The 20990-nt window shown below is 39.1% G+C and overlaps 1 protein-coding gene across 1 annotated transcript in view; it reads right to left on the reverse strand.

The window, feature by feature from the left end:
- Window positions 1-20990, reverse strand: part of ANKRD55 (ankyrin repeat domain 55) — a 568067-nt gene that overhangs the window by 516275 nt on the left and 30802 nt on the right. The window lies entirely within an intron of this gene.

The raw sequence follows: 20990 nt of genomic DNA on the forward strand, positions 1-20990 counted from the left end.
CTATGGACCCCTGTATCTGAACTACCCAGAGTGTTTGTCACAAATACAATTTCCTGGGCCTTCCTCCAGCCCTGCTGACGTAGACTCTCCAAAGGTGGACCCCTGAAGCTGTATGTTTCATAAACCCCACATGTGATTCGTATGCAGACTCAAATATGAGAACCACTGCTCCGGACCCACAAATTAAGATTGAAGGGCAAACAGGATAGGACTGTGAGCATCTGCTGAAGCAATTAAAACAGGCTGAGCCTCCACAAGGTTATAAGATTACTTTGAATCTAGCACCTAAGAGAAGCATCTTGATTCCTGAGCCCACTATCCTGTACTTTGACTCAGAAGTCTATTACCACCAATAATTACATGATCTGTTTTCACTCTGCCTTTCTTTGGAAGAAAATCATCTCTATATACCTGGTAGTTAATATACATTTTATATTTAGAAAGCAGCATTCCTTCACCCCTCACCTCCCTTTCACATTCCCTATGACTTTTACCAAACCTCACATCTCTGCCTTTCCTATAAAGAAGGGAGGCATTGTTTAGGCCTCTCCCTCAAAGCCATGTCACCCAGGGTTCTGCTCCATGGTAAGGTGCTCTCCTCTAAGCCAAAAACAAAACCACCTTATTTAATCGAGAATAAAAACTCCACATTAAGGAGAACATATCTTACTGAAAAGATAGGTGTTTTTAAAGTTTTTAAGTGACCACACAAAAACACTGTTTTGGGGTAAAAATAAGCTTTTTGGTGAAAACAAAACAAAAATTGACATTTATAATGATTGTGCCATTTGGATGGATTTTCCTCCTGAATAGTATTGTTCCAAAGAGAAAAAACACAGGACTTCACAGAGACTGATGAGAAGACCTTCCAAAAAAACTGTATATTATGGAATGTTCATTGATCTCTTGCACATGCCTTTTCCAGCAATAGGTGGGCATATTCTGAGATACAGAACTAAATGAGACAGAAAGCTTTTGTTCTCTAAGAAATCAAGTGCTATTACAGAATGGTTACTCAACAACAACAAAAAAAGGCAATGGATGAAAAAAAGGTTTATTCCTTCAAAAGAAAACACAAAACAATGTACAGAAGAAAGAAACGGGGGGGGGGGGAGGGAAGAAATGAGTAAGGAAGGCCCTAATTCCATTCGCTGGAGAAAACCATCACAAAACAAAAGGAGGAAAGAGGATGGATTTCAAGAAAGAGCATGATATAATGGGAGACCTAAGAAAAGCTAGAGACTCTGTTCATCTTTCTACTTCTCATGAGTTGGAAGAGGCTCCCTGAGCAGATTCCTCATGACCTGCAGGAGAGGCTCTGAGAAGCAGCTCTGCCAAGGATGTATGGTTCTTTGAATTTTCCTTTTCAACTGCTAGATAGCAGCTATATTAATGAAGGAATTCACCAAATTTCATCATGTTAGTACCCGCCCAACACAAAATGGAATGAGTGTCTTCTTTCCAAGAGAGATAGGCGTCCTCCAAATCTTCCCAACGCTAAGATCCTGTCTGGATTGGATCACCTCCAAGTCTCTACATTAAAAATAATAATAATAATAATAATAACACACTGAGTGGGAAAGAGGATTGTTGTTGAAATAAAACATCTATATCTCCAGATCATTTGCCACATCCTTCTGGCCATCCAGAAGAAATCTGAATTAAGCCCATCTCTTAATTAAGATAAATTTTCTGGGTCATTGCATAGCTGAGTCATTCCATAAAGGCAAGGTGGGGAAGTGGGCAGCAGAAAAAGGAGGCTGCAATGATGAGACATGTTATGCATCACCATCCTTTCCCTATGCCCCATTCCTCCAAGAGAAAATGTTCTTTGTAAGGAGCTCAAAATGTGAATAACAAAAACCTTAGAATTGAGACAGACTCTTAGTCTAAAAACAAGAGCACCACTGCTATAATTAAAACTGTTTTTCGGGATGCCTGGGTGGCTCAGTGGTTTAGCGCCTGCCTTTGGCTCAGGGCCTGATCCTGGAGTCCCGGGATCGAGTCCCACATCAGGATCCCTCATGGAGCCTGCTTCTCTCTCTGCCTGTGTCTCTGGCCCCCTCTCTCTCTTTCTCTCTCTCATGAATAAATAAATAAAAATATTTTTTTAAAAAAACTGTTTTTTAACACAGAGGAAATACTGTCCAGTGCTGGCCAACTTACAGCCCTAGAACTTCAGCTAACCACAAGGAGTTAATATTTATTGAGTGTTCACTATATGGGCTAAGCATTTGCATGCATTATCTCTTTCAAAAATCATATTTGCAACAAAGATTTGTTACTTTCATGCCTAGAGCACAGAATCCATGGGTAGAGAAATCAGAGATTATTACTCTTTATGCTTAGAGAAATTATTTCACCAAAATAATTACAACCACTTTATTTTCAGTTGCTTTGCAAACCCTGATTTTTTTTTCTTCAAGCCAAAAGAACAAACAACAATACCCTAAACCCAACCTTGAAGTTGTCCTTGTCTCAATCTCATGGTCTTGTTCACAAACCCTGCCTTTACATAAAAGGCCAACCTTGTTGGGTGTGGCTGGCATGCCCACACAGGAGATGTGCACATTTCTTTTTGGGGATCAGCTTTTGGGGCAACCTCAGAGCAGTGTCACCATGTGGCTATCACCCAAATATCAGGATGAAAGCTGAGGTGCTGAATAAGAGAATATCTCAGAAAAGAAAAAAAAAGAGAGAGAGAGAGAGAGAAAGAGAGAACCTGACCACAGGTTAATGCGAAACAACTGTCAATTCTAGAAGTCAGTTCAGGCTGTAAGGAGGCAGAAGCATCATAGTGACAGCATGATCATGATAGAATCAGACTTGGATTTTCCAATGTGTCCACTGGTATACTGGGAAAACCCGGAAAGCCAATGGCAGCACCACCACACAATACCAGCTCCAGACAGTGGAGCTGCCCAAAAAAGGGGCCCATAAAGCAACTTGTACAGTCAGCAACTCTAAAACAATACTGTTTACAAATGCAATGCCAGTTTGGTCACTCTGCTAGGAGCAAATGTGATCTTTCTTGCAATTACTTCAGAAACTTGCCTTTTTAAGATTAGAAGAAATCAGCTCTGGAGAGATTGGATGCAGTCACAGAAAGAACATGCCTTTGGAGCTTTGGAGAGAAAGTTGTACATGCACTTGACCCAGTTACAATCTTCCTTTCTCTTTTCCTCTACCCACTGTTCAGGAGCCTCTTCCCTTACTTCTAAGGCTTTTTTCCATGGCAATTTATTTTCCATCTTAGAGTTAGATTGCATTTCATTCTTTTCTCCTATACTGTTTTCTTTAAAAAAAAACTTCTATGAAAAGAAGTTAAAAGTTGTCCACTATAGGATATACAAAAAAAGCGAAGAAGTGGAATATGCCAAAAAATACAAAGAAGCAAAATAAAATCACATCTAATCTTACCACCTGGATGATCAAAATCTTTATCAATTCAGTATCTTTTAATTTTTCTTTGTGTCTATGTGTGTGTATATGTATGTATATATATTCAGTTATTTTACAAAACTGGGATCATTCCAAAATACAGTTTTGTTATCCGCTTCTTTCTAATTATAATGGCAGCATATTCTCAAGCCATTAAATACCCTTTGAAAACACATTTTTTAAATGACTACATAATTACTATTCTTTTTCACGCTTTGACACTGAGTGCAGTACATTAAATAGAATAATATATGGATTTTTCCCCTTTTTAATGTAACTGAACCATTTGTGTTTTATTACATTCACTTTTAATGTACTTCTCTATTGTTTTTTCAAGATCAGACACTTTAAGTGCAGCCAATTAAGTTGAAAACACTTAAGAACATCAGGAAAGATTTATTGGTGGTATAATACTAAAGATATCTAAGCCAGCTACAGTTCTCAAAACAGCCCTTATATCTACAATCAAATAAAGTTCACTTCCTATGAATAAGAGATTGCTTGTTTCTTACAATTTCAAATATTAAAATAGGCTGGCTTAGTTGTGTTGTGAATTGTGATGGCACTGTATCCCCCGCCCCCATTGGCCATTCACTTGCAAATATCTTAAACTTTTTATCCCATTAGATGGCATTTATTAGCATCACACCATCTAGTCATTTAGAAAACTCTGAATAACTGACTGCATTATCTGTAGAACTTAACTTTCTAACAACTATTACTCCCAATGTCTGGTTTCAACCTGGTTGTTTGGAGCTCTCAGAAAATATTCTCCCAAAGAAACAAGCTCTAAGTGGTAAAGAACTGACAAGGGCCTGACACACAATATGCCATGCTAGGAGTACCATGTTGCAGTGTCACAGTGATACTGTGACAATGAATGAATTCAGAGTACAGTAGTAGGATCAGTGACTTTCTCACTTTTTGTCTCAGTTACCCAGCAGCAGGAGTAAAGATTTCAGAGGGCAACTTCGGGACACTCAAAGAGGCAGAGCGTGACAGGAAGACTCCAGGGCACCAGAGAAACAGGTCTCTTTCTCAGTGTGGGTCAGCTTTCACTCTGCACTGAGCACCTGCTTCAACTTTCTACCATCACCATCCTGTGACACCCCTCAGGCTTTGCCCACTTCCCAATTCTCTCAAGCTTTCTTTTTCCTATATGCAAGTTCAGAATCTCTTTTGAGGTTTTTTGTATGTGTTGCTGAGAATACTAAAAAAGTTAAAAGCTCCCTCCTAAATTCAACCCTTAATTTTAATATCCTATAGTGAAAAACAAGGGTAGCAGTAAGGGAATAGGGTGGCTTCAGAGTACACAGACACCTAAAGAAAAGCAGGCAACTACATTTCAGAGGAGCATTCCATTCCAATGACTCTTTTGATCATTGGGGCCCCTGGAGAGTAAGGAGGGGGAATGAGAGGATAAGGTAGAGATGAGCATTCCTCCATGCCAGACCTCAAGAATAGCAAAGGGAGAAAACCTACATAAGAATCAGCTTCGAGTCCTCTTTTCCACCTTGATATTTTCATTTCCACTATTTGTGTGGATGGAAAATAGGGTATGTTAAAAAAAGGAAATGAGCATTTCTTAAATTCGTACCAGGGTTCAGGCATTGGGATTTTATGAATGAGAAAACTGAGACTCAAGGAAGTCAGATGAGGAACAAAGAGAAGGGAAGCAGGAAGAAGGTGCAGTTCTTAGCAGGAGCAAAGATAGGGAAGATAGATGGAAGTCCCAAAGAGTGTCAACTGGGAGTGGAAAACAGCCCTCTGTTCTCCGACTACCAATTTCTTATCCCTGACTGAAATGGGGATGACATTCTGAAGACTATTTCTACATATGGAATAGATGTAAGGCACGCATCTGTATTCTGATTTCCATTCAGGTGTTTTGGCGTGTACTCACCACCATGGCCCGTTGCAGTTTCTACCAAAACAAGAGAGACTCAGAAGAATTTATACTTTAATGTTTGCAACCAGCCAGCCACCCCACCCTCTCCAGCCTACACTGTCAAGCTCTGAATTTGGTTGAAAGATCCATCCTACTCCAGTCTACAGTCTTCAATCCTAAAAATAAATTGCAATTTAAACATGAATTTAGGGATCCCTGGGTGGCGCAGTGGTTTAGCGCCTGCCTTTGGCCCAGGGTGCGATCCTGGAGACCCGGGATCAAATCCCACGTCGGGCTCCCGGTGCATGGAGCCTGCTTCTCCCTCTGCCTATGTCTCTGCCTCTGTGTGTGTGTGTGTGTGTGTGTGTGTGTGACTATCATAAATAAATAAAAAATAAATAAAATAAAATACAATAAAATAAACATGAATTTATTATTTTCAAACAGAATGTTGCATGTCTTACTTTCAATTATTCTTATGTGAACTAACAGGCTTTTTTTTCAGGGAGCATTCAATTCTAAATTTCATTTCTTCTTTCGTATCCCTCTAGCTGCTTCTATCATTTTTTTCAATGTTTTAACCTCTTCGTTCTAAAGCTTTCCAATAAATCGAAGTTGTAGACACTTTCCTTACGATCTCTAGAAAAGCAATCTTTCCTACAGTAACTTAGTCTTCTCATTTTAATAAATCACTTAGCATTTGTTGTTATTCTCATCGATGAACAATATTATCAACAAAGACAGCAACCATAAAACCATTCCTAAGCAAAGGAGATGGATTGGAAAGTTCAGGCAAGAATTGTTAATATTCTCTCATACTTGGGAAATTCCATGTTATTGATCAGTTCAGAATGTGGCATTACAAATGTTGTGGAGACAAAAATATGAGCATTCCTGGGAGAGTTTTGTTTTAAAAGAGTAAGAAAACATTTGACAATCATGCAGAAAAGGTCTAGACCTTCCAGAAATAAAACAGGAGGAAGGTATAGCTCTTACCAGCAGTGAAGCCAACAAAAAGGTATATATGAGAAGAATCCTTGGACTGTCCATTATAAAGCAAAAATTCTTTGGGCTACTTCCTTTGCCCAACTGTCACTTCAGCAAAGAATATAAGCAACTGCTTTATTAGTACCACCATCACTTAGAAGTTCTTTACAATCTAAGCATAGTAGACAACTTTATTGCTGAAGGGAAGCAGGATATAGTTCCTGGGTAATAGCCATGTCAAAATTCAGAAGTGAAACAAGATTTTCTTCATTGTTCTGATGGGACACAAGATGTTTCTGAGGTTTAGAGTTCAACTTTTACAGGCACCTTGTTTCTGCCTTAGAATTACTTTATATTTACATGGTACAGTCACTTAATTTCCACAGGCAAATTTATTCCCTATTAAAGAGTCAAAAAGTCAAAGATGTTTAAAAAGTTCACAGACTTCAGTCCTGAGACTTATGAAGACTTTGGATTTGATTTATATTTTCTGTGCCTTGGTGTTATTTATTTATATGGGTTAGGTTATTATGGATAAAGAGAACTTGTTCTTAAAATTAGATGAATGGATAAATGAATAAAGAAGATGTCATTCATATTTCATATATATATACATATATATATACGCAAACACATATATATATGAATAATTTTTAGCCATGAACAGAATGAAATGTTGCTATTCACAACTATATGGAGGGACCTTGAGTGCATTATGCTAAGTGAAATAAGTCAGAAAAAGACAAATACCATATGATTTCACTTACATGTGGAATGTAAAAAAAAAAGAGAGACATAAATACTGGGAACAAACTGATGGTTGCCAGAGCATGGGGAGTGGGGGAATGGCAAAATAGGTAAAGGGGATTAAGAGATACAAACGTTCAGTTACAAAATAAACAAATAATGGAGATGAAAAGTACAGCCTAGGAAATACAGTTAATAATACTGTAATAACTTTGTATTGTGCCAGATAGTAACTACACTTATTGTTGTGAGCATAATATATATAATTGTTTAATCATTATGTTGTACATCTGAAACTAATATAACACTGTATGTCAACTCTACTTTAGTTTAAAAAATACATAATACATAAATAATTAGGTGAACAGGAAATCATTACAAGTATATTGGCATACTAATACAGACCATTGCTTTAGTTTCACTAATCACTAATAATTATATTTTAATAAACCCTACCTTTCATCATGTGTTATTTATAAAGCACAATTTCAATAGCTATACTTTTCCTTTCTAAAGTTTTATGTGATATTTTTCAAACAAACAAGCTCTCTGTTTTAGTATTCATTCCTTATAATGTTCCCCTAATTTTATTTTTCATGATTTTTTTCACACCATCTTTTTTTTCAAAACTTTTTTTTATTGAAATACATTAGAAACACAATGTTACATTAGTTACAGGTATATAAAAGTGATTTGACAAGTCTGCGCAATATGCTATATTCACCACAGTAAGTGCAGCTACCATCTGTTACTATACAAAGGCATTATAATACCACTGATTATATTCCCTATGCTGTATCTCTCATCTTCATGACTTATTCATTCTATAACCAGAAGTTTGTAACTCCCACTTCCCTTTACTCATGTTGCCCATCCCTCACCTCCTATTTCCTTCATTATTTTAAACATACTTATTTTATAGTATCCTAAATTTCACAGTACTTTATTGAGTTCCTGGGATAGAAATTTTCCAAATTTTTATTCCCCTATTACTTCATTCTATGGCACATGTGTGTATGTATGTGTCTGTGTGTGAATTTTGTATGCTGTGAACTGCAGAAATGTACTTTGGGAATGATTTTGAGTTTTCCTATAAAGGAAGCCCCGGGGGTTTCATTACTCTACAGTAGTTTGTATATTGATTTTTCAGCTTGGGATTCCCGGAGATGCTGGTAGGGTAAATTTGGATTCTATAACCAGGCACAGCACGCTCATGCGGATGTATTTTTTTTCACCAGAACCCAGGGTACTCATGAGCTGCATCAGAGCTTTGCTGGACCAATGGAGAGTTTTTAAAGTTCACTTTTTATTGAAAGAGAAGGCATGGGCCTAGCCTCATGCTAGGATCTCAAGAGCCTTGAGTAACCCAAGGATAGATCTTTTGGCATTAAAACCCCACCATCGGGATCCCTGGGTGGCGCAGTGGTTTAGCGCCTGCCTTTGGCCCAGGGCGCGATCCTGGAGACCCGGGATCGAATCCCACGTCGGGCTCCCGGTGCATGGAGCCTGCTTCTCCCTCTGCCTGTGTCTCTGCCTCTCTCTAGCTCTCTCTCTGTGTAACTATCGTAAATAAATAAAAATTTAAAAAAATAAAAAAAATAAAAAAAAAAAAATAAAAAAAATAAAACCCCACCATCTACCTAGGCATTTGGGTCATATATCAAGGTCTAATCCTCTTCTGGGCCACGGTGACATCTGTTCATTAGCTTACCACTCTGGATTTGTGTTCCCTCTTTGTTTCTGGTACTAGGAGATTTCCCTTTCTTCCTTTTAAGTACCACTTTCTATTTCTAATATTTTATGAGTTTTTTAAAATTAATTATTCCCATGTGTTTGTTGTGTGCAGGTCTTCTACAATAATCTGTCAGGGGATCCCTGGGTGGCGCAGCGGTTTAGCGCCTGCCTTTGGCCCAGGGCGTGATCCTGGAGACCCAGGATCGAATCCCACGTCAGGCTCCCGGTGCATGGAGCCTGCTTCTCCCTCTGCCTGTGTCTCTGCCTCTCTCTCTCTCTCTCTATCATAAATAAATAAAAAAAAAAATTAAAAAAAAAATAATAATCTGTCAGGATGCTGGAACAAAAAATCCAAAGAACTTTTTTTTTTAAGATTTAGTTATTTAAGAGAGAGACAAAAGGGTCACATGCATGGAGGGGAGGGGCAGGGGAAGAGGGAGAGAGAATTGTAAACAGACTCCACACTTTTTTTTTTCAATCTTGTATCTTTATTGAGTAAACCATTCCTGGGTAAAGAAAAAACAACACTAGGTTTTGCGACAGCAGTTAGGAAGGTGAGAGAAGTCCCCTTCCCTCCTCTGCCCTCACACCACAAGGTCTGGGTCACTTATAAAACTCATGCTCCTGCTCGTCCTTCTTGATGACTGTCTTGTATGCTTTCTCAAAGTCCTTTGCCAGAACAATGTAGTGGTTCTTACAGATGGCCAACACTGTGCATGGCCAACACCCAACACATGGCTCAATCTTACAATCGTGAGATCGTGACCTGAGCTAAAACCAAGGGAAAGATGCTTAACCAACTGCACCACCCAAATGCCCCAAAAATCTAAAGAACTTTTATGTGATTTTCCCATTTGTTCATCACAACAGTGAGGTAAACAGAATTAGTTCTCACAATTTTACAGATGAGGGAATAGAAAGGCACTTAGACCTATTAAGTCAAAGAGCCAGTGCATGATGAATCAAGGCCTACAATATTTAGACCTACATTCTTTCCACTCTGCTAGAGACTCCTTTTTTTTTTTTTAATTTTATTTATTTATGATAGGCACACAGTGAGAGAGAGAGAGAGGCAGAGACACAGGCAGAGGGAGAAGCAGGCTCCATGCACCGGGAGCCCGACGTGGGATTCGATCCTGGGTCTCCAGGATCGCGCCCTGGGCCAAAGGCAGGCGCTAAACCGCTGCGCCACCCAGGGATCCCCTCTGCTAGAGACTCCTAAACAGGAAGTCCTTTAATCCTTTTGGGTCTAGGCATTATCTTTAGGCTGAATAAACAATGCCTTAACATATATATTCTACTACACTTTAAATATCTAGATTTTGTGATTAATAAATATAACTTGATTAAAAGGAGAACTCCCCACAAGTCCACTTCTTGGTACCTATCCCAAAAATGGCAAACTATACAATCCTAAGGAGGCACATATATACAAAGGATGTTTTTCTGCAGCACTTCTCATAATAGCAAAGTGTTAGGAAAAATGCAAATGATCAACATTAGGGGAATAGATAAACAAACAATGGTATTACATATAGTTTAAAAAGAATACGTGGGGTTCTCTATAAACTGACATGAAATGATTTCCAAGACAGAGTTGAGCTGCAGCATAATACATACAGTATGGTACAGTGTGTGTTAGAGAACATATGTACCACACATAGAAAGCAGCACCAAATATATACAGATTTTTATTTTTTTTTTTTTTTTTTTTTTTTTAATTTATTTTTTTATTGGTGTTCAATTTACTAACATACAGAATAACACCCAGTGCCCGTCACCCATTCACTCCCACCCCCCGCCCTCCTCCCCTTCTACCACCCCTAGTTCATTTCCCAGAGTTAGCAGTCTTTATGTTCTGTCTCCCTTTCTGATATTTCCCACACATTTCTTCTCCCTTCCCTTATTTTCCCTTTCACTATTATTTATATTCCCCAAATGAATGAGAACATATAATGTTTGTCCTTCTCTGACTGACTTACTTCACTCAGCATAATACCCTCCAGTTCCATCCACGTTGAAGCAAATGGTGGGTATTTGTCATTTCTAATAGCTGAGTAATATTCCATTGTATACATAAACCACATCTTCTTTATCCATTCATCTTTCGTTGGACACCGAGGCTCCTTCCACAGTTTGGCTATCGTGGCCATTGCTGCTAGAAACATCGGGGTGCAGGTGTCCCGGCGTTTCATTGCATTTATACAGATTTTTATATATTAATAAGATAGCAGGAGAAAGGTATGGATGGATACAAGTTATAGTACTAATACCAGTTTCCTCCAAGGAGAGGCCCGGAAATGGGGCAAAGCTCAAGAAGTGAGAAGGAAGGTACAGCTTTATGAGATATATCTAATTTACCCAGTAAAAATGTAGACATATATTAATTATATAACTAAAAATTGATGAACAGTTATATATACATTTAAACAGATACCATGTACCTGAATTTGCAATAGCTTTTTAAATTTACATTTTGTAATTTCTCAATCAACAGATACTAAAAAGACATATGTTAATGAAAATTGTTGAAACATAATGGGCCTCACAATCACATAACTGCAGGCCTCTGTCCTTAGCCACATGCCTCTTTTAGGTAATTAATGGCTATGCTGCTGAGGATGGAAAAGCAATATGGCATTATTGTGAATTGATAAGTCCTGGGTATGTCAAGTCCACAACTAAGGCTAGTAGATCACAATGAGGTGTGCACTAAGCAAGAAAGTGTCAAATGAACCTGCCATTGCCACAAAAGTTAATGTAAGAAAGGCAATAAATATATTAGAGGCCCTCACTGTAAATTCTCACATGGAGCAATAAAATGGACCAAATGCTCAAACAACCAAAAGCAAAATACACATCTTTCTTCTGTCTTTATCACATTTTATTTTCCGTCTTTGAGATTCTTGCTACCTGACATGGGTTAAGCATGCTGGGTATTTCTCCTACCACTGAAAACATAGCACTTATCTTGTTTTTCCCTCAGCTTCTTAAAGTTTTTGTTTAAAAAAAAAAAAGAAAAGGAGGGGGAGGGGGTTAAGTCCAAACCTATTGAAACCTAGCCCTCCTTGTGGGAGAAATTCTCACAAATACAGACTGAAGGACCTTTAGATTCAAATAAATTTGTAGCGACTAAAGACTCCATGGTACTTCAGAAGGGCTCATGGTGAAGAGGCCTAAGAAAACATAACAGGGAAAATGTGCAGCCTTAAACAATTAGACATCAACTGTGAAACAGCAGTGCATGAGCCGATGTATACCCACTGCTGACAAATGGTTCAGCCTCCCTCATTCCAATAAATTTTTTCAGAGCACCACGAATGTACCTCTGTCAGGAATGAAAAAGAAACACTGGCCAACATGTACCTTTAAGATGGGAAATGTCTTTAAAATGGGAAGGTCAAATTCTTCCATAAATACAAATCCATTTATAGATCTGGAATTAGCCAGAAAGAAGTTCTACAATGCCAAACTAAAGCAGTCAGGTAAAATTTGACTCCTGCAATGATCTGCAAACTCCTCTTTAGAGTATCAAGAAGCCTCAAGAGCATGCAAGAGTCTAGCCTATCTGACAAAACCTCACAGAGAACCACTCTGCACTTTGAATCAAACCAAGTAAAAAACAAAACAAAAGATCAATAGGCAAATCAAAACATTCATGGATAGCAGTGCCTTTAGTGAGATTTAGACCCATGTTTCTGAGTGAAACCCCAACACAACAGGATTTAGAGAAAGTTGTTCTTATTAAAAGAAAAGAAACATGTTCAGAAAGCATGGGAGCAATTCTCCAAATGGTTGTTTTAGGAAACAATTTCCCATCATTTTTTTAAAATCGTATTTCCTGGTATATGAACATTTTCATACAGATTTAAGCACTTTATTCAATTTGCAAATGCAGCCAAAGTCATTTCTCAGATCTTGGTAGATGAACACGAAGACTTCCATACCTCATGGGACCATGGAAGTGCAAAAAAGCTCTGTTTTTTAAGATCCACTAACTTTAGAAATGTCAACCGGGCAAAGCCCTTAGCTGTTTTTTCAGTTTCTCTATAATAAGCACCATTGTACTCAAACTTTAATGAGTTTTAATATTATCCCTTCAAGCAAGGACAAGTCTTATACCCACAAAACATCCTTATGAATATGAACAGAAGTATCTCAATTACTTTCACCCACTAGATAGCATTTTGGTTCAAAGATTACAAAGAAAAGTCATATCATGTAGGGAATTCAGCCTTGAGTTCTCATCCTTTCAATATGGCTTAGCTGTTTTCAGCCATGCATAAGATCTCCACCTGATGTCAAATGGGTTGGCAGTTTTGCTAGATATGGCTAAGTACAAAATGGGAGTAAGAATAAGGATCAGGATTCCATTAAAAGCATGTGTCATCATGCAAGTCAGACTACTCATCACGGGAGTACCAAGGTCCTTACAGATCTACCTAATTTTTCCATCTGACATAGAAGGAAGGAGACTATAACCGTAGCTATCATCAGTCAGGCATTTTGCTCTAGTGCGTTCTCTGATTGAGTTCTCAATGCTACCTTGTGAGAATATCTTAATCTAAGAATATCCGATACTATCATCCCAATTAGAGACAAGGAAACTGTGGCTGGAGATGACCAAGGGCTTCCTTTGGATCTCCACTCAAACGTCATCTTATCTGTGAGGTATTACCCTTGCAAAATAGCAATCTCTCTGACACTCTCCCTCTCATCCTGCTTTATTTTTCTCCCTGCCACTTATTTCCATCTGCACATTTATATTTTCACTGTCTATATCCCCTTCTAGCATATGAGCTTCATGGGGGCTTTGCTTTGTTCACTGCTGTATCCCCAGCACAGAGAGTACCTGGCACATAGTTCATACTCAATAAATATGTGTAGTTGATACTCATAAATAAATATGAATAAAAAAGTTATTAAAGAAACCTGCCCCAGGCCACAGAGCTTGTAACTGGTAGACCCAGAATTTGGACCCAGAATTATAATTCTCAAGCATGCACTTTTAACCATTTTGCTGTTACCTAACATTACTTCATTTTCTCTATGGAATCAGCTTACTTCACATTAAGATACTTTGCAGGAATTCCACACCATCTTTAATTATCTCTGGTTATTCCACCTTGCTGTGGCTTTGCTATAAGTATACTTCTTTGAAGGAAAGAGGAACACGAGCTGGTGGTCCTAGAAGAAGCATCACGTTTAACTAACTGGTTATTGAACCTTTCTACATATCACTTCATCAACAATGAGCATTTTTTCTGCTTGAGCTCTAACTCTATTCTAAATTCTTAGAACAAGTTTTACAATGTGCTAAAGAATAGTGATTCCCCAAATGATGGCAGAAGCCTCCTAATCCAAATTAATTTTAATTGAATTAAAACTTTAAAATAACTGTGTACATTATACCCACACTCTGCCTGCCCAAGACCTTCTCTGACAAAATTTTTTTAAAAAATTTTAATTCTTGATAGAAAAGTCTGTATGAAAATACAAAAAATATTAACAGAGGTGGTATTTGAGACCAGTAATGATTTTTTTCTCACTCTTCTGTATTTGCCAAATTACTTTTTTTTTTTTTAAGATTTTATGTATTCATGAGAGACACACAGAGAGAGAGAGAGAGAGAGAGGCAGAGACACAGGCAGAGGGAGAAGCAGGCTCCATGCAGGGAGCCCGATGTGGGACTCGATCCTGGGCCTCCAGGATCACTCCCTGGGTCGAAGGCGGTGCTAAACCGCTGAGCCACCCCGGCTGCCCCCAAATTACTTTTGTATTGTAAAAATATACCTTATTTTAAAAATAAATCTAAAAGTAAAATAAAGGTATATTCGATATAATTTTTAAGGCAAATAGAGTTTTATCAAGAATGCAATAATTCGGGATCCCTGGGTGGCGCAGCGGTTTGGCGCCTGCCTTTGGCCCAGGGCGCGATCCTGGAGACCCGGGATCGAATCCCACGTCGGGCTCCCGGTGCATGGAGCCTGCTTCTCCCTCTGCCTGTGTCTCTGCCTCTCTCTCTCTCACTGTGTGCCTATCATAAATAAATAAAAAGTTTAAAAAAAATTAAAAAAAAAAGAATGCAATAATTCGTTCATTCTATAAGTTATTAAGTATCATTATGTGATAGGCACTAGATTATTCCTTTGTGTTCATCTCCCAAAAAGACTATCAGTCTTTAATTTATAGTAAGTGTACTAACACCAAGAGTCCAGGATAAAAGATTTTGCTGGATTTTTCTTCACTTTACAAATAAGTTAGACTTAATGATAAGACAGGAAAAAAAGGGACTTGGCCACCTACTCTGACCCATAAACCCCCTAGAACTGCCTAGAGTTTCATTCTAATTCAGGTGATCAATAGATTCTAATTCATGTGAAGAGTCAACATAATATTGGATCAGTACTAGAGTAAGCCATGGATCTTAATCAGAAGCTGGATACCTTTCTAATATTGGGTGGAATTCTCAGTTTAGAATCCTTTCTCCTTCCCTTTTCCCATTCTGGAGGTCCCCCTGACCCTCTCATTCTCCTGGTCCCTGAGTGTCTGTCTGCTCACTCTGATATATATTTTTTATTTTATTTTTCTATATTTTATACTTTATTTATTTATTTATTTATTTATATCAACCAGTGTTCTCAATTCTAACCAACAGCCAACTTCACAGTGCCCATCCTCTCAGATTTGGCCAAAGCAGAACAATGTGATTAATATGAAAAGGAGCAAGAAGAAAGCAGTCAGGTTTTTCTGTAGCCCAAATTTATTGAGTCATTAATGGTCTTGGTGTCACCTAGTCTTCCAAAAACAACAGGGCAGTGATTAGCTTGGCTTGGCCAGTTAGCAGCCCTCAATAAAAGGCAATAAAATGGAAAGACAAAAAATAAAATAGGTTTACAAGCAACATACCTTTAAACATTTTATTATCATTTAAAATGAAAAGGTTTAGACTTTTAATTACATAATTAATAGCCCAAGAAGCTACTTGTCTGGACACAAGGCATACCAACTTCAAGCACCAGAGTGAGGGTGCCTAGGAGCAACTGGGCACAGGAAGGTGCAAATTATAAATTCTTTTACAGACAGCAACAATGTCTAAAATCCTCTGATCTTCCTCATGAATCTTCTTCCAGAGAGAAATAAGTGTTCTGCTGTCCCCAAAGGAGCTGCCAGGCCTGGCAGCCTAGGCACCTCACAAGGCAATTAGCAGATAATCTTTTACCTTCAGTAAAACAATACTTTATTTTTGGACTTGGTGCCCACTTCACAAACACCCCTGTAATGTTTTCAGTAAATATATAATTTCAGTACATATGTATTTATACAAAGATACATATACATAAGTATTTTATAACACCCACACATATCAATACATGAACCAACCACAAAACCAAACATAAATATCACTTCAGGTTAGCATCAAATTTCAGTTTAATTACTCAGATTTTTTTTCTGTGCTCATCTTATCTTGACTTACAATGTTACAATGTAGAACTAAAGAAGCCTTAGATGTTTCAAGCCAGAAGTGAGACAGTTGGGTATTCTCAAAACCACTGTCTAGTTCATCTCCAAATCTTTACGAACAAAATGTTACCATTGTTATTAAGAATGGTGATGGTCCTGGTGATATTGTCTCCTCATTGTCACATTTGAATGAGTACTGCTACTGCAGTATCTTGAGTGAGGGTAGGAGCAATGAGTTGTGCTGAGACCCTAATGCCAAACCAAAGGGAAGAGAGAGAAACCCAAGAAAGGAGGGAGCCAAAGCTAAGGGAATATGACCAAGTAAAATGTAAGCCTTAAGGGGAGTGGCCAGCAGTCCAAACTAGAGTGTGCAAAGAAGCAAAGTAATCTCAAGCTCAATGTAGAGCAGTATGAATGATGCTCTGAGATGCTGAGTGGACACAGCACCTGGAGACCCCAGACAGACAAGTATCAACCACGAATTCTAGAATATCTTAGTTTAAAGCAGAATCTAGAATCTAGTCCAGGGAAAAGGTCTCTAGAAAGAGTTAAGGAAAATGTGTAGGCTCCAGCTAAGCAGGCTTCAACCCTAGTTCTTTTTTTTTTTTTTAATTTTTTTAAAGATTTTATTTATTTATTCATGAGAGACACAGAGAGAGAGGCAGACACACAGGCAGAAGGAGAAGCAGGCTCCACACAGGGAGCCTGATGAGGGACTCGATCCCAGGACTCCAGGATCACGCCCTGGGCCGAAGGCAGGTGCTCAACTGCTGAGCCACCCAGGGATCCCTCAATCCTAGTTCTAAGAGAACAAAAAATAAGTAATGAGAAGAACAAGGCCAAGGCTCATATAACAATGCTTACTTAGGCTCATGGCTGTAGGGAGGGCAGGGAAAGTCAGGTATAAGACAATGAGAACTCTAGTGGCTAATACCTTCAAAGCCTTAACCAAAATTGGCTCAGAACTGGAATGTGTTGGTAGAAGTTTCCTGATATTGTATCAGAGCTGAGGAGGACTGAGGGAAATCAGGGACTGACTTGGGATTCACTGAAATTCATGGGTGAAGGTTCCTAGGACTCTGGTATTAAGTAACTGAAAAGCCCTAATGGGGAAAAAATGTATTACAATAACTATGATACAGTTATTAAACTCTGGCATCTACCCTAGCCTGAGGATTGGTGGGAAACTGCTTTTAAACTTTTTTGTGTTTCCTAAAGGTGACCATTTGTGCGAAAATCAATACTCTGAATTCCTCAGTATATTTCTGCTATAATAGACAGGAACATGATTCTTCAGAGTATAGGCCTGGGTACATCTCCTTAGATACCAAGAAGATCCAGGGCAAGGGCAACTGTCTTCTAAGTTCTACAAGGAGCCACCCTCTAAAGCCAGAAAAGAATAGTTGAGACTAGGAATTTTAATAAACTATCATCTTGACACAAGTGAATCCAGTAGTTATATCTGCTCCTGGCCAGGAGTTCCTAACCAGCTTCTGGATAAATGCTTAATTAACAGTATTTTCACTCTGTCTGGAATCTGTGGTTAAAAGGTTAGTCATGTTTTGTTTTACAATACGAGGGGAATTTGGTGCCTTGGAAACACAGAGGCTAACACAGACCATAGGCCAGTGGTGTTCAACTCAGGCAGCATATAGAATCATCTGGACACTTTAAAAAAAAAAATTAGCAGTGCCAGGGCTCCACCCCTAGAGATTCTGACTTAATGCATCTGGGATAGACAATATGCCAAGGAATGTTTTAAAAGCTGCACAGGCGATCCTTCCAACCAGGTAGGTTAAAAGCAGCTCTTCTCAAACTCTAATAGGCATATGAATTCCATAGGACCTTACGAAATAAGCAGATCTTGATCCAGTAGGTCTAGAGTGGAGCTTCCTAGGTGATGCCCAAGCTGTCTGCAGGCCACACACTGAGATGTTTAAAAAGTAAGGGGAAAAGTGTTAGGAAAGAGGGTCCACACTCATGTCCTCCCAGAAGTATTAGTAGGTGAGCCCTCCCTGACCAAGGCAGAACACACCCTCACTCCCAGGTCTGTGGTTCTGCCCAAATTGTGAAGTTGAGCAGATGTTCCAGAGCTCAGAGATGACCTTCTGAGTTATGAAAATAAGCAATTGTCCAAACGTCCAGTAAGGCCTCAAATCAATCAGGGCAACACTAATGGGAATCCCAGAATGAGCAAATAAGAGTCAAAGCAATGAACTTAAAAAATGAATCTGCCTTTGTTTCACTTTGGCTCTGTGTTTGTGGGGAAACTCCACAAGCAGAAGCTTGTGTGGCCCTAGTTTAGTCAGATGGTGTGCACGGACTATAAGGGAGGAAGGGAGACACCAAAGAAGGAAGGCTCTGTTTACATAGAGTGTCTTAGTAGAACACAACACAGAGTCCACTAAATTCCACAGACCTAAGTCTTGGTCACTGAAGAGCAGACCCTGTGATGTCCTCCTGCACTGACTGCCATTCTTTTCTGTCTTCACTTTCCTGACATCCTGCTTTTCTCATCTCCCTTACCTAATCAGAAATGTCTAGCAAATGAACTCCAAACTCTATGTGACCTCTAGATCTGTATAACTCCTCAGCCTTACCCACCAGGACATTCTTCTTTTCTTTCCTTCCAAACTCAGGGGTCATCTCTGCATCAGGGCTGTCAGCATATTTCCCCACCTAGAATAGTTTCCTTTGCACATTTCCTATTATTGAAATTCTCCCACTCTTCTCAAGGCCCAGCTCCAACCCAATCTTTCTTCTCATGGCTTCTCTCACCCTCCAGCCACCACACCTTCCTGGCCACCTCCAAAGCTTTCCCTCATAGTCCACACATTTTACTTGCTCTGCTGCTCCCATCTTATCTTTTCATAAGAATATAGTGTATCCAAAAAAAAAAAAAAAAAAGAATATAGTGTATCTTTCTAATCACATCATAAACTTCTGGCTGGCAGTACTGTACCTAAACCTTCTTGTGCCTCCGATACCCAGTATGGTTTTATGTAAATAACAGATGCCGCAATAAGATTTGTCATCCGTTTACCAGAGAGCATACCACAGCTGATATAACTGAGATTCCCAGAGGCAAGATTCTCAAGAGTTTCCAATCACAGACAAGACTACCCACAACTAACAAAAGTGTCAGTTGCCTCAATGCCTCAGATCCCTTCCTAGTCCAGTTATGTTAGCCATTATGTGGCACCAGACAGTCCCTGTTCTGGATTCCCTCAAGGCCCTATGCTTTACACTTTTAGAGTCCTCATCCCCAGCCAACCCTTGTGCTAGAGTATGCATCCAATCCTATAACCTAATCTTCAGGCCTGCCCAATTTTCAGTCCTTGTAAGGAAGTCAAAATTCCTTTCAGGATCAGGCCCTCAGTCTATTCCTCTAAAGAGAAAAACAGTAGGGTGTGGTCAGGAGAAAAGTGGAGACCCAGCCAAACAAATGTCTCCTAGAAAAACTACTCATACAGCTAGAACAAAAAGGCATGGCCACTCCACTAGCTCTGATCAGAATTATGCCAATGCAAGGCTGTAGATACATACAGTAGAATGCTGTCCAATACCATCTATACAGGAAACACTGAACCTTTCTATGGGGGGGGGGGGAACCTGTCCAAAAAATAAATAAAAACAATGGAAACTATGGATGTGATCTTGAGAATGTATCAATGTGATCATTATCATTCTCTTGGGAGACACAATGCTTTCTTTCTGAAAGTAGACCTTGCCGAAGGGTCTTGGGAATATCCTAGTGTACTGGCAAGCCTTCACAAAGGTCAAAAGAAAAATGAGATTTGTTTGCTGTATGTTTTGTTTTCTCCCCCAGGGCTCAGTGCATAAAGGCCCTGCTCCTTTCTCCCCCAGGACTCACAGCCAAAAGTGCTAGTCTCAGTGGCACACAAGGCTTGCCTTAGCTAGGTTGTGTTGGCCTTGGGCACCACAGGCTGCTCTGAACCCTCCCCCACTGCCCTCAGGATCCTCTTTTGTTTCTGTCATACTTCTCTCAGGTCTCTGTCCATCGCATTTCAGACAAGTAAGAGAGTTAAGTTCAAGAAGGGAGAAGACTTTGCAATTAAATTGCTAATTGAGGAAGTACCAACCTGAAGAAGCTAATTTGCACTGACCTATTTAAAAAATCTAGCAGCAGATCAGGCATGAATTGAGGTACAGCCCTTTTATGCATCAGCCAACTGGCCTTCTTTCAGAGTAGCAGCTATCAATAATTCCATGCTGAGGACCATCTGATAGGAAATCAACCACAGGCCCCTGGAATGTCAGCATTCCCCACTGCTCTGTTTTCCCAGTTGTCAGATCTGTTTATAAATTGTCCATTTATAGCAAATCCAGCACCTGCTATGAACACCTCATCCTGCCAAGTGTTGGAGTGCATCTCAGGAAGAGCCACTATAGATTTTTTCAGTTCCTTTTAACCTTTCCCAACCCGAGAGTTTGAATATTTGCCTAGGAATTCTGAGGGAGAACATATTGTATATGGAAAAAGCTAGTCTATTAAAAGTTAGCATTTTGCTCCACTAAAAAGAAAAGAAAAAGAAAATTATCATTCTCTTGGGAGACACAAAGCTCTCTTTCTGAGTAAGTCTGACATTGGGACACATTTAAAATAACCCCTAAAATATTCAGCAGGGTAAAAATGCTCTGGGGAAAAGTTAAGGGAGGTTTTCTTTTTAACTCTATTATGTAGCTTTTTAGCTCACTGTCAATACTT

This window comes from Canis lupus, chromosome 2 (genome assembly GCF_003254725.2).
Source record: "Canis lupus dingo isolate Sandy chromosome 2, ASM325472v2, whole genome shotgun sequence".
Lineage (NCBI taxonomy): Eukaryota > Metazoa > Chordata > Mammalia > Carnivora > Canidae > Canis > Canis lupus.